General features: G+C 42.3%; 2 non-coding genes across 2 annotated transcripts; one reads left to right on the top strand and one right to left on the bottom strand.

Moving 5' to 3' along the window:
• Nucleotides 1–7,288: 7,288 nt before the first annotated feature.
• Nucleotides 7,289–7,362, top strand: TRNAI-AAU (transfer RNA isoleucine (anticodon AAU)). Its single transcript has one exon. It is a non-coding gene; the product is annotated as a tRNA-Ile (tRNA).
• A 59-nt stretch (nucleotides 7,363–7,421) lies between these two features.
• Nucleotides 7,422–7,495, bottom strand: TRNAV-AAC (transfer RNA valine (anticodon AAC)). Its single transcript has one exon. It is a non-coding gene; the product is annotated as a tRNA-Val (tRNA).
• Between the last annotated feature and the right edge of the window lie 9,863 nt (nucleotides 7,496–17,358).

Raw genomic sequence — 17,358 nt, 5'->3', positions numbered from 1 at the left:
CGCTTAATTCAGTGGCGGAGCTAGGGGGGACCAACAGGGTCCCTGGCTCCCCCTATGGCTTTGAACAATACAAATGATTTTGTACTTAAGGCTAGTTTAGACATGATGTTTAGATAAAATTAGCTTTCTTGGCCCCCTCTAAGTGAGAATCACCATGTTCGGCTCTGTTTAAGCTCCAATCCTGCCTCCACCCCTGGCTTCATTAGATGAGCTTGTGACAATAATGTCATCAACATAGAGAAGCACAAAAACTGAAGTGTTTGACTTACTATAAATAAACAGTGATGTGTCAGATTTTGAAGGAGTGAAACCAAGTTGTTACAGTTTTGTACTCAACCTAGAGTACCATGCTTTGGGGGCTTGCTTCAGTCCATAGAGTGATCTGTCAAGCATGCATATGTGAGACGGTCTGTTTTTTTCCTCAAACCCAGTAGGTTGCTTCATGTACACTTCCTCTATTAGAACACCATGAAGAAACGCATTCTGCATGTCTAGCTGTCTAAGACTCCACCCTCTTGACACATCAATGGATAGAACAAGACGAATGGTAGCAGCATTAACAACATGATTGAAAGTATCCTCATAATCTATGTCATACCTCTGTTTAAAACCTTTTGCAACAAGCCTGACTTTATAATGATCAATCGTGCCATCAGACCTTCTTTTGATCCCAAACACCCACTTGTAGTCAATCACATTTTTACCTTGCCGCGAGGGAACTAAATGCCACGTGTTATTCTTCTGAAGAGCATGATATTCATCCTCCATAGCCTTTTTCCAACTAGGATTAGCAAGAGCTTCCTTTTATGTGTGGGGGTTCTCCTGTGGAAGCAGCCAAAACAAATTTATCTTTATAATTTGTAGGTTGAATCACACCTGCACGAAGACGTGTACCAGGTAGTGTAGCAACAACATGTGTTGGCACAGAATATCCAGACGCAACAGCATCAGTAGAATCGCCAATCTCCGCCTATCGAGGCTGGCGATCCCGAGGAACCAGACACATGATCTTCTACGGCCTGTTGAACCATAGGAGAAGACGGGATGGCCACAGAGGATCTGGGCGGGATGGAATCCAGCTGGGAGCGCGCGCCTGCTGCGGTTGCCAGAGAGGGGGCCCGCCGGGTGTAGAACCGAGGTTTTTTTTAACGAAAAAGTAGACCCGAGGTTCAGCCGGGAACCATGTTGGTTGGTGGAGCGCGCCCGCGGTGTCGGACCCAGGCGTAGACCGATGCGAGCTGGCACGAGATTGGGGCGGAGCAGGCGCAGGCGCAGGATGGGATGAAGGAGCGGATCCCGGCACATATCATGTCGGCCCTGGCATGACTGGAAGCCCAAATCCCAAAGAAGAATGCAGCGGATCCATTGTGACAATTTCAGCACATGCTTCACCTGTAGCAGCAGACTCAAATGAAAGATTCGAAGAATTAGTCAAATTTACGTCAGTACAATCATCAATTTCCACAGGAGCAATACCAGATAGATGATATGGGAGGAGAAGTATTTCCTTCCGAAGGAGGGCTCCAGTATTTGGATGAAGTTTGGCAAACGGGAATTGAGTTTCATCAAACACAACATCGCGGGACATGTACACACGACCGGTGGGCACATCAAGACACTTGACACCTTTATGTTGTGCACTATACCAAGAAAGACACACTGTTGAGATTGAAACATAAGTTTTTGAGAGTTGTAGGGACGAAGGTTTGGCCAACAGGCACACCCGAAAATATGAAGTGTATTATAATCTGGTGTGACGTGAAGAAGACGTTCAGTGTGGGTTTCATTGGCAATAGTACGACTAGGCCACATATTGATAAGATGTACTATAGTGAGAAATGCTTCGTCCCAAAATTTTAAAGGCATAGAGTCAGAAGCTAGGAGGGAAAGACCTACTTCAACAAGTGTCGATGTTTCCGTTCAGCGGAGCCATTTTGCCGGTGAGCATGCGGGCAAGACACGTGATGAGAAATTCCTATCTTTCGAAAAAAGAATTAAGCTTCTCATATTCACCATCCCAGTCTGATTGCATGGTAAGGATTTTGCGGTCAAACTTTCGTTCAACAACTGCTTGAAAGTTACAAAAAACTTGGAACATGTCAGAGCATTTTTTAAGAAGATATATCCAGGTGTATTTGCTATAATCATCAATAAAACTCACATGTAAGAGTGTCTACCAATGGAGGTGGGTGCCGGACCCCAAACATCAGAGAAAATAAGTTGCAATGGTTGGGTAGACACACTAGTAGAAATAGGATAAGGCAACTGATGACTTTTTGCTCTTTGACAAGAATCAAAAATAGTTTCTAAATTTTTCTCACCAACAATTGGGAGTTTATTTTTACTAAAAATTTGATGTACAGTAGCAAAAAGAGGGATGACCTAAACGACTGTGCCACCCTTCAGCAGAAAGCTTGATGTCACCATAGACTTGTTTGTTGAACTGACAATATTGAGGAAGCAGCTCATAGAGTCCTTGCACACATGTACCCCTATGGAGAACTCTCTTCGTGGCCTGATTCTTGATCAAAAATAAGAACGGGTGAAACTCAAGGAATAGACACCATACAATTGGTATAGACACCGGTGATGTGATTTGTTGCACCCGTGTCTAAGTACCAATTGGTATAGACACCATACGATGCATCAGCTACAACAGCAACTTTTTTCTTTTGGAATGTGTCATCAGCATAACGCCAATCACAATCTTTGGCGAGATGGTTAGTTTTTTTTTTTGCAAATTTGACAACGACCTTCATACCCTTCATACCCCTGAAAGTTGTTGCGCCCACTGTTGTTGTGTCGATGAGGCTAGCCGCCGTCATTGTTTCCCTGATGATAATGGCCACCGCCACCACCACCACCGTAGTGGCCGCCGCCACCATTGTTGTTGTTGTAGCCACTAGGGTAGTAGCCAGAATTGTTGTAGCCGTCGTCGCCAGCGTTGTTGTAGCTGCCACCGCTGCTACCTGGACGAGATCCACCACCGCCGCCACCCTTCTGCTGACCACGGGAACCCTTGTTGGATCCCTAGTTGTCGCAAGAAGCAAGGATGGCGGAGGACTTGAAGTTGCCGGCGCATGTCCCAAGGAACATCTCGACGCGCTCGTCGAAATTGGCTACCATGGCGAAGAGGTTCTCGACAGTGACTGGATCAGTATGTGCATCCAAGGCGGAGATGATGGGCTGATACTCCATGTCAAGCCCCGCGAGGATGAACGACGCCAGCTCATCCTCCTCGATCGGTTTGCCTACCACCGCAAGCTCATCGGAGAGAGCACACATGTGCCCGAAGTAGATAGCCGTCGGCTAGTTGCCCTTCTAGGCGTTGGTGACCGAGGCCCGAATGTTGTTGATGTAGGAGAGCTATACAGCGCAGAACATGTTGCTCAGGGCCGTCCAAATCGCATGTGATGTTTCCATCGATGCAACTTGAACCAACACCTCCTTGGAGAGATTTCGAAGAAGATATGCGACCATCTGTTGATCTTGAATTAACCAGGGGGCATAGGCAGGGTTGGTGATCACCTGATCCTTGCCATCCTTGTCCTTGGTGGTGATGATCTTGGGAGGTTCTACCTTGGTTTGGTCGATGTAGCCGTACAGGCCGGCGCCCTTTATCTGGGATCATGCCTGGGCTCGCCAGAGGACATAGTTCATCCGGGTGAGCGGCTCAGAGACGTTGTAGTCGAGGCCGGAAGAGACCGGAGCGAGATGGGTTTTGGGAGATCGATGAGGAAAGGCTAGGCGTGGTGGAAGAAACCTGCTATGTATACCATGAAAGCGATAATGAAGTGTCTCAACCCCCTGATTGGGAGACCGCGATGTTTATATAGATTGTAAACGTGAAGTACAAGGCAGTCTATTGTTGTAACCGGATAGAATACAAGAGAGAGAGGAGATCGGGATAGAGAGAGTTGTAACAGGACAGGAGATCTATATCCCTAGATATTCAGGTGTGAGGCGCAAGATAGGAACCCTTGACGCCTCCACATTAACATGTTTAACAACATCGTCGCCTGAGGAGAGACATTGGTTTCAGCCATGGCGGCGCTAGCTTACTGGACGCACTCTGAAGATGGTGAGGGAAGATCAGTGCTATACAATCAAGTGTCCCTATCTTGGGTAGTTAGCAGCAGTTTGGGATTTAGTGCCACAACTATGGGTGTCATTTTCATTGTTGGTTAGCTATGATTTTGATGTGTCATCCTGGTGGTGTCGATGTTTGTCACTTCTTGTTCTTGTAGTGTGTGTTTGACTTTGGATTAACCTTGCCACTGTGGACTGGTAGTGTTTTTTCGCCGGTTTTCTTTGTTAGCTGGGCAAGTGGTTTTTAAGGGAAAGCCATCATGGCTAAATATAGCTTTGTTTATATCATATAATAGTTACATCGTCCATGAGCTTGCTGACTAGAGAGTCTGTGATTCATTCATCCAACTAGAAGATAATTTATTACAATAATTATAGTTTGCTAGGCGGATTGATTAAAATAACAAAAACAATGCTTAAACGGACCTGCTTATTGTTGTAGCATCCCACCATCTTACAATACAAGAGCGAGACTTTCACGTTGCTTATCACTTTTTCTGACATGGAGATTTTTTTTAGAAGAATTTTGTTATAAGATAAAACATGTTCCCGTGGATGTTGTTTGCTAACAGGGCAACACGTTTTTTTATGGAAGGCCATCATGGCTAGATATGACTAGCTTTATTATATCATATAATAGTTACATCGTCCATAGGAAGTGTCCGCCTCCTCAACCTAGCCACCACCAGCTCTCGGGTTTCCTGTGCCTCCTGTGGGTGTCGCCGTCGGTCTGCTTCGTTCTTTGTGGCCTTAGGGCCATGGAGGCCCAGTGGATCCCGGCCTTTGTCAATAGGAGAGCTTTGTTTTCTAATGTCTTTCTGAGTTTTGTTAGGGTTTGTGTCCTGCTCAGAGAGACGAGACGGCGCGATTGTCTTTAGACGGAATAAGGTTCTCCCTCCCTAGCCCTCATTCCGGCGCTGCTTCTTGTGTCCTTGGAGGGCGTGTGGAGGTTTTGTCTGCAACGGATCTTGCAGGATTATGTCGGATTTTGTCTTCGGTGGATCCACGTGGATACGGTCTTCGTTCGCCAGTGGTCATGTGTTTACATGTTTGATCCTTCTGATCTATGCATTTCTTCATCGATGGCGGTCATTAGGTGGTCTAGGGACATGTAATTTTTACTCGTATTTTTTCATAAACAAAAGTGTGCATTACGTTAATTACAACACAGACAAGAGAGACACAGTTTAAATAGGGTTAGATTTGATATACTAACACTAGGGGGCTGTGGCGCAGTTTGCTAGCGCGTAGGTCTCATAGCTAAATTATGCGAGTGATCCTGAGGTCGAGAGTTCGAGCCTCTCTCGCCCCAATCTTTTTTTTCTTTTGCTTCTATTTCCTGTAACCATCCTTTCTTGTAGGTCACATGATTGACTCGCCTAGCCGTCGCCGTCGCCCAGATTGTTTACTCAAGGACTCTGACAACAACGAGGAACAATGGAATGATGGACAAACATCATCCATATGTACCTTTCTTTCCTCGCAAATCTGCACTTCTTTTTGTAAAGCACCCCGCTCTAGTTAAATCATCAGACATGCGATAATATACATATAGCACACACCGCCGCAGCTGCTTCTTTCACAAGGAAAGATTCTCGTGTTTTTCAACCGCAAAGGCATCATTAGTTAGAGGGGACAAAGAGGATGCATGACGGAAATGGTTATGGCATTCCATCTTGGTACACACCCTTTTCTACAGAACCAAACCAAGCACAACAACATACACTAGAAAATTCTTCAAAACAGATGACACATCCATATTATCATCAAAAATCAACGTAAGAAAATTTGTAACAACTCTTATTCGTACATGATGCTACCTGGTTCGTTACCAGCATCCATCTTTCACCGATGAAAAAAATGGAACTGAAAAAGGATTTTGTGTATTTTTTCCCTTTTGTATAATAAATATAGCTTTATTATTATGTCCGTAAGTATTGCATGATGATTTGCGCACACATCACATCACATAAAGTCAACAACTGTGATAAAAAAGACCGAACAAAGACAAATATCTACAAGAGTGGACAGTGAAATGGGAAACTAGACAAGGGCGAAGATTTATTGCTGTATTGTGTAGATGGCTCCTTCGAGCAAAGATGGTTTCCTACTTGCTGTTGTGATGGTTTTTCTTATGATTCATCCTCTTCTTAATTTTTTCTTCTCATTATAAGATGGATATGTAACTTTTATCCCCGTGTATACTTCCATGGCTTCGCAAAGTAAATATTCACATGATGATGATCGATTAAGTGAGGTAGCCGGTATTTCATGTGGCGACTTGGGTGATCCATGCATGCCAGCCGTTATTTTCCTGTCCAGGTATAGAGAAGGGAGGGATACCATGGAAAAGTGAAAAGTTTATTTTTGGTCCCTCAATTTCCGATGAAGTCTAGATTTGATTCCTCAACTTTAAAACCAGACAACTTGCACCCTTAACTACTGAAACCGGGCAAGATTCATTCCTGGTCACGGTTTGACCGGTTTTGGTGCTATCCCACCCGGTTTTAACCATGCTGACTCGGATTCCCATACTTTTCCCAGGTCCGCTTAATCTTTTTAAATTCGGGTACTTTTATCATAGACGTGAATATTTTAGAAAATAGTGTATTTTTTCAATTCTGCATACTTTTTTCAAGTTCATGTACTTTTTTTAATCCATGTACTTTTTAGAAATTCATGTAGTTTTAGTAGCCGCGTATATTTTTTGGAAAGGGTTCATGAATTTGAAAATTTTATGCGGGCTTGAAAAAAGTACGCGGATTTAGATTTTTTTACGCAAATTAGAGAAAATATCTTGATTTGAAAAAATTATCTCAACTTGAAACAAGTACGTGAATTTTAAAAAAGTTCATGGATTGAAAATTTTATGCCGGCTTGAAATAAGTACACGGATTTAGATCTTTTTACGCAAATTAGAAAAAAATATCTTGATTTTAAAAAATATCTCAACTTGAAATAAGTACAGAAATATTAATTAGTTCACATATTTGAAGAAAGTATGTTTACTTTAAAAAAATTACACGACCTTGAAATAACTACATGGATTCGAAAAGAGTATGTGAATTTCAAATTCACGGATATGAAAAAGAGCTCCGGTGATCTGCTTACTCTTTTCATCACATCACAAAGGTGGTACCGTGCAAGTCATATTCAGTTTCGACAAATAGATTGCCTAACAAAAAAAAATTACGCAAAAGGCCTATTAGCTCAGCTGGTTAGAGCTTCGTGCTAATAACGCGAAGGTCACAGGTTCGAGACCTGTATGGGCCATTAACATTTTTTTTTTACTTTTTTTTTACACATGGAAAAAAATAAAACAAAAACTTAAATGGCTTCGCCCGGGTTCGAACCGGAGACCTTCAGTGTGTTAGACTGACGTGATAACCAACTACACCACGAAACCTGGTTATAATTTTGCTGGGTTTATGATTATAAGCTAACAGCATTCTTCAAGACAAACATATCATCATGTACTGTTAGTCCACTATCTTCACAAGACGTGTGTTCTTTACGTTTTCCATTGCCAGAAGTGACAACATTATATTCCAAGATTTGTGGAGATAAACCCACAATAAATTATAGATCGATGCCGATGAAAGCACATGGAATAGACACCCAAACACACCTGTCCAACATGAATACATGATGCTTTAGAAATCCCCTTCTACCATGACGTATCTGGGATAATAGTCATTAGTGAAAGACCAATAGTTATACAAACGAGTGAAGTGAGCCCATCTCCAATACTCCAAGGATTCTTATCATTAGATCATCCTAAGCGATTTATGAACATTACAACAAATATGATTACGACATTTATGGCTCCCACATAAATAAGATGTTGTGCGCCCCCTACAAAGTAGGAATTAAATAACAAAACGGAAAACAGATATATAAACAAGAACTGGTCCCAAGTTCCCAAAGAAAAGGCAGAATAACTAGGGTCGGTACATAATACTACTCGTAAACCCCCTAGTAGAAGAACAAATCCCCCAAATAGCATAAGAATCTCATCTATTGGTCCAGGTAAATCCATTATGGGTAATAAGAAATTAATAGTATTAAATTTTCATGTGCTCACTAAAACTAAAGGATTCAAGAGGAAAAATGGATTAGGGTAAATTTTCTGTGTATACATTGTATAGTTAGAAATTATATTATATCACAAAAATCTAGTATGATTCGGACTAAGAAATAATTTCCAATAAGCGGTAGTTAGTTTTTTAGTTTAATAAATAATTATTAGTTTTTATAACAAAAAGGCAAAATCAAAGTTTAGTAATTAGTAATCTTTCTTGAATTCAAGATCAGAAAAATTCTTAATTGTTTGAACTGTGTAATCTCCCAATATGGAGAGGCGAGACTAGGAACGTACTTTGCGTTTATGTTTCTACACATGCATATGACTTTTTCTTGGAATCTCACATTCAAGAGCCACATCAATTCTAGCAAAGAAATATGAATATGACTTACAAACGTGGAAATAAATAATAACATTTATTATTGCCTCTAGGGTATATTTCCAACACTAGTCGCGATGGAGACAACGCTCATGGAGCAGCTAGAGCCCGGACTGGTGGGGACGACTTGCAAGGTATAAAGAGGGAGCGACGCACCAGCTCGGTATTAGGAGGTCGTCGTGCGTCCGGTGATGACGTCTACCATGGCTTATATCTCCTGTTGGATTCTCCAAGAAGAAGAGGAGCAGCAAAGGTAGGGGGAGTGGAGCAGTGTTGGCACCAACGACGAAGAGGAGCAATTGTAGGTAGCCTATGAGACAGATTGGAACGATAAGAGAGAGAGAGAGGGAGAGAGAGAGAGAGAAATTTTGTTGTGCTAATCTATTATGTGATGCCAACTCATCGATCCAGACCCACCCCATTCCAACCAATCAGGACGAAGTGCCCACATTTTGTGTTTCTTCATTAGGTGGCTTTACCGAGTGTGAAAGTGCGTTATATCGACTAGAGGGGGGGGGGGGTGAATTGGCGATTTTTATGAATTCTTCACTCAGGAATTTGCTGGTGAGGAAATTCCTAAATGAAGAACTACTTGCAGCGGAATAAGTACTCAGAAAGGAACATAACAGAAAAAAGCATAGTCATCATGATGAAATGAAGACAAGCACAGAGTACAGAAAGCATAAACACAGGGTAACACAAGGAAGAAGACGGACAAACTGGAGAAATAGAACTGAGGAAATTGAGAAAGTCTTCAGTCAATGTCTTCAAAAAGATATGAACAGGCACACAACAACATACATGAGGAATTTAAAGAGTTGAGGAAATAGAACCAGTAGCTCGGTGAAGACAATAATTTGGTAGACCAGTTCCAGCTGCTGTCTCAGTTGTACATCTGGTTGGAGCGGCTGAGTATTAAAACTCGAGGACACCCAGTCCCGGACACACAGTCCTCACCGTATTCTCCTTGAGCTAAAGTCACACAGACCTCGCCCAATCACTCGTGGTAAGTCTTCAGGTGACATCTGAACCCTCACAAACTAGGTCACTCGGCGATCCACAATTCCTCTTGGATGCTCTAGACCTTGACGTCTAACCGTCTGGAAGAAGCACAATCTTCAAAGGAAACAAGCATCGGATCCACGCAGGATCAATCTCTTCAGTGATGCTCAATCACTTGGGGTTTTTTAGGTTTGGGTTTGGGATTTCCTCACTTGATGATTTTCACTCAAAGTCCTCGGAGGATGAGTTCCTCTCAAATGACAAGTGTCAGGTTCTCTCGGAGCAGCCAACCAACTAGTGGTTGTAGGGGGGGGGCTATTTATAGCCGGGGAGCAGCCCGACATGATAAGACATAAATGCCTTTGTCCGATATGACTGTTAGGTGGGTAGATATTTTGGGACAGCTGGCACGTAGCACATCAACGGGCGGAATATTTGGGGTTCGAATTCTCAGGGCTATCATGTTCCTCACTTGGTAGGCAATCCGCACTAGTGAATTCCTAACTCTTCAGTTAGAACAAATTCCTCAGAGACCAGAAGAACTTTGTCTCTGTCACTGAAGAATATGACTGAACTGTGCGAGATTTCCAATGGCTTCGCTCGAAGGGATTGGTAGGTGTAGGATTTTGAGTTGAGCATCACATGGAAACTTTTCCTTAATATTTCCTCAGCCCCCTTTAACAGTACGGTGTTTCCTATGACTCAAGAAAGAGAAAATGAAACTACAAAAAAAAGTCTTCATGCTTCATGTTCCTCGAATGATTACCAAGTCTTCAAGGTCACACCAATTTCTTCACTTTCAAAGTCTTCAGAAAGTCTTCAGAAATCCAAAGTCTTCAGTCGAAGAACTTCATTTTTAGGGGTCGACTTTCTCTATAAATATCAAACTCCTCATAGACTTATAGACCTGTGTACACTCACAAACGCATCAGTCCCTTAACCTATAAGTCTTCAATACACCAAAATCACTAAGGGGCACTAGATGCACTTACAATCTCCCTTTTTGGTGATTGATGACAATATAGGTTATGTTTTCAACGGGGATAATCGTATGAAGTGTAAATACTGATATTGAGGAATTTGATTGCAAGATATAGAAGAACTCCCCCTGAAGATGTGCAACATGAGGAATTTTCTTTTGAAGCAATGCACACTTGATGAGTATAATCATGGAGATCTCCCCCTATATCCTGTAATTCATACACGCATTTGACATATAATATGAGGAATTTGAAATGCATGATGAAATATGGTGACTGATGTAATTCAGCATGCGTGCATTAACATTAATGAGGAATAAGCATGCAGAAGAACACAACAAAAGTATCAAGCCACCATAGAGTTTAAGATTACAACTCGATCCAGCAAAGTCATCAGAAGAACGAGAGTTGTAATTTAGCAAAAAAACGCCCATATATAGATCCGCTTGAAGACTAACTCAAATTTCTCCCCCTTTGTCATCGAATGACCAAAAGGGTTGAAACTGAGGACTAACGCCCCTGAAGAATATCATGATGATGGAGGAGCGCTAGTGTTGTCAGGGTCTTGAGTCGTTGTAGGGCCTGCTGCAGTGTCGTCCAAGTCTTCATGCTCGTCCGTGGCGCCTGATGAAGAATATGAGCTTGCGACCAGTGGAGGAACCTTGACCTTCTTGTATCTCTTCGGTGGAGGTGCAGACCACTCAAAGTCTTCCTTGAAGCCCATTTGCTTCAGATCTTCTTCACCATATAGATGTGACCGAATAGCCCAGGTGCGATCAAACACTTCATGGAGGTAGTAGTGGTTTTTCTTCACTGCATTATGTGTAGAGGTCATGTTGTGAAGAATAGAGCCAAACTGATGCTTAACCCATTTGTGATTCCGATCGAGCTTCTGGTGAAGACTTATAAGCAGTTCATGGTCTGTCATCACACGAGGAGCAGTAGCTTGAGGACTTGACTTTGGAGCATTGGCAGCAGAATCATGTGTGGCAGAGTCATCATTCGTGGAATAAGATGCAGCTTTGCGGAACTGACCATCCAATGGACGAATGCCTTCATCGATCACAGCTGGTGACTTTCCCTTCTCATCGGATGAGGAAATTGTTCGCTTGAGGACTTCAATTGGAGGCAAGTAGCTGCCATGGTTAAGAGTATCAGCCTTGTAGTTGAGTGAAGACCTTGATCTAAGGAATCTCATGATCCATGGAGCATAAGACTTCAGCTCAAATGGTGAAAGTGCAACATTCGCAAGAGTCCTCATGAAGAAATCATGGTAATTGATAGGGATACCACGCATGATGTTGAAGAGCATATTCTTCATCATCCCCATAATTTCTTCATCAGATGAATCATGACCTTTTATTGGACTCATGGTCTTCGTCAGAATGCGGTAGATGGTTCTCGGCACATACAACAAATCCTTCACGAGGAATTTGGTCCTTTGGGCTTGTCCAGGCTTTAGCGTATTCATGAGCACTTGCATATAGTGATCAGTAAGTTCAGGTTCATCATACAGATAGCGAGCGCCTTCTGGTGGAGGACTGATTGGCAAGGCACGAAGCAATTCAGAGGCTGGTGCCTTGTAGTGAGTGTTTTCAGTCATCCAGTCCAACACCCATGAGTTGACGTTAGCAGCATTGCCTGTGATATGCAAAGTTGCGTAGAACTGAAGAATAAGCTCTTCATTCCAATCAACGATGTCAGAGCAGAAATTCAGCAAGCCTGCATCGTGAAGCATACTTAGAACCAGCGTGAAGCAAGGCATAGATTCCATGTCCACATGAGGAATGTGCTCATGATCGAAGACTTTGTCCTTGTCAAAGAGAATTGAGGAATAGAAGTTTGCCTGGCTGGTAGTCCAGAAACGCTTCCTTCTAAGACGAGCATTGTCATAAGGGTTGAATTCAGTGAAGAATATGTGCTCGCCGAAGAAATCATCAGCCTTGAATTTTGGCTTCTTGGAGAAGGGATTCTTTGGCCTGGGCTGAGGCATGTCAGTGATTTGTAGTACCACCTCAGGAATCGTAATCTCAGGTTCCTCATGCTGAGGAATTTCAGTTTCTTCTGCAGTTGCAGCCTGAGTCATTACTTCTTCATTCACATTTTCATCATCACTAGTGGCTGGAATTTCCTCATGGATGGACGAGGTTGCACGAGGTTCATCAGATTCCACTCGTACTTCTATAGCGACTGGGGACTGAGGAACAGCTTGGAGAGGAGTGAACAATGGAGAATTGGGGTGCGGACTTTCCCAAAAGTCATCATTCAGCACTGGTGTGGTACATCCGATGTCCACATCCTCATCTTCAAGTTCTTGAACACTTGCCTCTTCAGCAGTGAACTGAGGCATAGGTGAGGAAATGACTGGAGTTGAAGGGATCTTATCCACTTCAATTTCTTCGTCCAACTGCTCTGTCGAAGGAGCAGATGGAGTTTCTTCATCAGATTCCGCGGGAATCTCATATTCTTCACCGTAAGGAACAAGGTCATTTGATGGCATTGATTAAACAGGAACGACATCAATTGGATTGTCAATTGAACTGATCAGAGTCTTCATCTTTTTCGGAACTGAAGAATTTGAAAAAGTTGATGCCTTCCTCTTTCTCATCGCTGCACGTTCTGCAGCCTTTGTCTTCTTCACATCTGATGCAGATGGAAGGATTGGAGTTGTTGTAGGTACAGGAGGTGAATTTTCTTCAGGAGCAAATGTTGCAGTTGCCCTGACTTGTTCACTTTCCTCAGGCGCATCACTAGTGGATGCCCTGGCAATATCATCAGCGGCAGGAATTGAGTCATCAGCCCTGGTACTGTCATTTTCTTCAGCAGCCCTACTGACATCAGCGGTGCTGGCATGTTCTTCAGTGGGCTGGGTAGATGCTTCAGCCTGAGGAATTTCAACATGCACCGGAGCAGAGGTAGTTGAAGAGAAAGTCTTCGTCAGATTGATGAACCGAACCTTTGCACCCTTCCAATCAGCATAGTAGCGGGCAAAGTCATCACTCAGTTGTTTGATTTCCTGTTGCAAGGCAAGGAGCTGATCTAGAGTGAGAGTGAGGACATTGTCCTTGAGGTAGTGTTGTTTCTTGTATTGCACTTTCTTCAATCTTCGTCCTTCTTCATACTTCCACTTCTCTTCCTCAAGTCGTGCCTTATTCCTCACCACAAGGCCATTTTCATCTTGCTTGTTGCGGTAGATCCATTTTGTGCCAATGATGTTGTGCTTGCGAGGATCTGGACGTTTGACCAGTTCCTAGACATTGTTGAGCTCGAACTGATGTAATTCTTCTTGCATAGCCTGAATCCACTCAGGCTCCAGAAATGCTTCATCAAAAAGGGTGAACAATTTTTGTAGAAAGTGATCTTTTTTTGAAACTGTGACTTTTTTGGAAATTCTGAACAAATTTGGAAACTCCTGACCATTTTTTGATATACTCAAACATTTTTTGAGTTTGTGAACAAAATTTGAGAAACAAGAATGATTTTCAAAATCCGAAAATACAAAAAATGATCATGTTTTCAATTCTCAAGCATTTGTTTCATTTGTGAACAAAAATCAGAAATACAGGAACAATTTTTATACCTCTGGACAATTTTTGGAGACATGAAGAACTTTTTAAAATCCTTAACACTTTTTCAAGTTGTGAACAAATTTGGAAAACAGGAACGTTTTTGAAAATTGTGAACATATTATTTAACAATGCAAACAAATAGTGAAATTTCAAACTTCATCCAAAAAGGGCGAACAATTTTTTAGAAAGTGATCATTTTTTGAAACTGTGATTTTTTTGGAAATTCTGAATAAATTTGGAAACTTCTGACCATTTTTTGATATACTCAAACATTTTTTGAGTTTGTGAACAAAATTTGAGAAACAGGAATGATGTCCAAAATCCGAAAAATTCAAAAAATGATCATTTTTTCAATTCTCAAGCATTTGTTTCATTTGTGAACAAAAATCACAAAAACAGGAACAATTTTCATACATCTAAACAATTTTTGAAGACATGAAGAACTTTTTTAAAATCCTTAACACTTTTTCAAGTTTTGAACAAATTTGGAAAACAGGAACGTTTTTGAAAATTGTGAACATATTATTTAACAATGCAAACAAACAGTGAAATTTCAAGCTTCATCCAGAAAGGGCAAACAACTTTTGTAGAAAGTGATCATTTTCTGAAACTGTGATTTTTTTGGAAATTCTGAACAAATTTGGAAACTTCTGACCATTTTTTGATATACTCAAACATTTTTTGAGTTTGTGAACAAAATTTGAGAAATAAGAATGATTTTCAAAATCTGAAAAATTCAAAAAATGATCATTTTTTCAATTCTCAATCCGAAAAAATGCACGAGCCTTTTTGCTAGAAGATTGTAAATGTGAAGTACAAGGCAGTTCGTTGTTGTAACCGGACAGAATACAAGAGAGAGAGAGAGAGGAGATCGGGATAGAGAGAGTTGTAACAGGACATGAGATCTATATCCCTACATATTCAGGTGTGAGGTGCAAGACAGGAACCCTTGACGCCTCCACATTAACATGTTTAACACCCTCCCTTAATCTGAACTGTGCAGGTTTAAATTACGCTTAAACTCCTCAAACGGCCTTGTAGCCAGCGCCTTTGTAAACCCGTCAGCAACTTGATCCTCCAAGTGAACAAATCGAATGTCTAACTCCTTGTTAGCAACCGTTTCCCTCACAAAGTGATAATCGATATCAATGTGTTTAGTACGTGCATGAAACACATGATTAGCTGACAAGTAGGTCGCACCAAGATTGTCACACCAAAGACAAGGTGTCTGAGTGTTATATATGCCAAGTTCCTTAAGCATAGACTTCACCCAAATAATTTCAGCTTTTGCTTTGGCAAGTGCTTTGTATTCTGCCTTAGTACTAGATCTGGAAACCATGGCATGTTTCTTTGCACACCAAGAGATCAAGTTGGGACCAAAGAACACTTCAAAGCCACCAGTTAATCTTCTATCATCCAAGCAACCTGCCCAGTCAGAATCAGAGAATGCACTAACAAGAGTGGATGATGACTTACTGAAGGTTATACCAACACTTAGAGTGTTTTTCACATATCTCAGTATAGGTTTGGCTGTCGTCCAATGAGCAGTGGTTGGTGCATGAAGATACTGACAAACCTTGTTTACTACTACGAAGGAGATATCAGGCCTGGTGAGAGTCAAGTACTGAAGCGCACCCACCAGACTTCTGTATTTGGTGCCATCCTCTTGATTCAAGAGTTCTCCTTCAGCAAGTGTAAGTTTCTCTGAACTAGACCAAGGTGTTGGGGAAGGTTTGCAACCCTGCAACCCAACTCTCCTCAAAAGATCTGTAGCATACTTTTCCTGAGAAAGATGAAGACCACCTTCTTTGTTTCTCTTGACCTCAATGCCAAGGAAAAAAATGCAAGTCACCAAGATCCTCAAGAGCAAATTGTGAGTTCAAATCTGACAAGAGAGCTCTCACCGCTTAATTCAGTGGTGGAGCTAGGGGGGACCAACAGGGGCCCTGGCTCCCCCTATGGCTTTGAACAATACAAATGATTTTGTACTTAAGGCTAGTTTAGACATGATGTTTAGATAAAATTAGCTTTCTTGGCCCCCTCTAAGCGGGAATCACCATGTTCGGCTCTGTTTAAGCTCCAATCCTGCCTCCGCCCCTGGCTTCATTAGATGAGCTTGTGACAATAATGTCATCAACATAGAGAAGCACAAAAACTGAAGTGTTTGACTTATTGTAAATAAACAGTGATGTGTCAGATTTTGAAGGAGTGAAACCAAGTTGTTACAGTTTTGTACTCAACCTAGATTACCATGCTTTGGGGGCTTGCTTCAGTCAATAGAGTGATCTGTCAAGCATGCATATGTGAGACGGTCTGTTTTTTTCCTCAAACCCAGGAGGTTGCTTCATGTACACTTTCTCTATTAGAACACCATGAAGAAACGCATTCTGCATGTCTAGCTGTCTAAGACTCCACCCTCTTGACACATCAATGGATAGAACAAGACGAATGGTAGCAGCATTAACAACATGATTGAAAGTATCCTCATAATCTATGTCATACCTCTGTTTAAAACCTTTTGCAACAAGCCTGGCTTTATAATGATTAATCGTGCCATCAGACCTTCTTTTGATCCTGAACACCCACTTGTAGTCAATCACATTTTTACCTTGCCGTGAGGGAACTAAATGCCATGTGTTATTCTTCTGAAGAGCATGATATTCATCCTCCATAGCCTTTTTCCAACTAGGATTAGCAAGAGCTTCCTTTTATGTGTGGGGTTCTCCTGTGGAAGCAGCCAAAACAAATTTATCTTTATAATTTGTAGGTTGAATCACACCTACACGAAGACGTGTACGAGGTAGTGTAGCAACAACATGTGTTGGCGCAGAATATCCAGACGCAACAACATCAATAGAATTGCCAATCTCCCCCTATCGAGGCTGGCGATCCCGAGGAACCAGACACATGATCTTCTATGGCCTGTTACCATAGGAGAAGACGGGACGGCCACAGAGGATCCGGGCGGGATGGAATCCAGCTGGGAGCGCGCGCCTACTGCGGTTGCCAGAGAGGGGGCCCGCCGGGTGTAGACCCAAGGTTTTTTTTTACGAAAAAGTAGACCCGAGGTTCAGCCGGGAACCATGTTGGTTGGTGGAGCGCGCCCGCGGTGTCGGACCTAGGCATAGACCGATGCAAGCTGGCACGAGATTGGAGCGGAGCAGGCGCGGGCGCAGGATGGGACGAAGGAGCGGATCCCGGCACATATCATGTCGGCCCTGGCATGACTGGAAGCTCAGATCCCGAAGAAGATTG

The sequence above is a fragment of the Triticum aestivum genome, chromosome 3B (genome assembly GCF_018294505.1).
Source record: "Triticum aestivum cultivar Chinese Spring chromosome 3B, IWGSC CS RefSeq v2.1, whole genome shotgun sequence".
Taxonomy (NCBI): domain Eukaryota; kingdom Viridiplantae; phylum Streptophyta; class Magnoliopsida; order Poales; family Poaceae; genus Triticum; species Triticum aestivum.
Note: the sequence above shows the minus strand (reverse complement) of the source record. Positions and strands in the feature narration are given on the sequence as shown.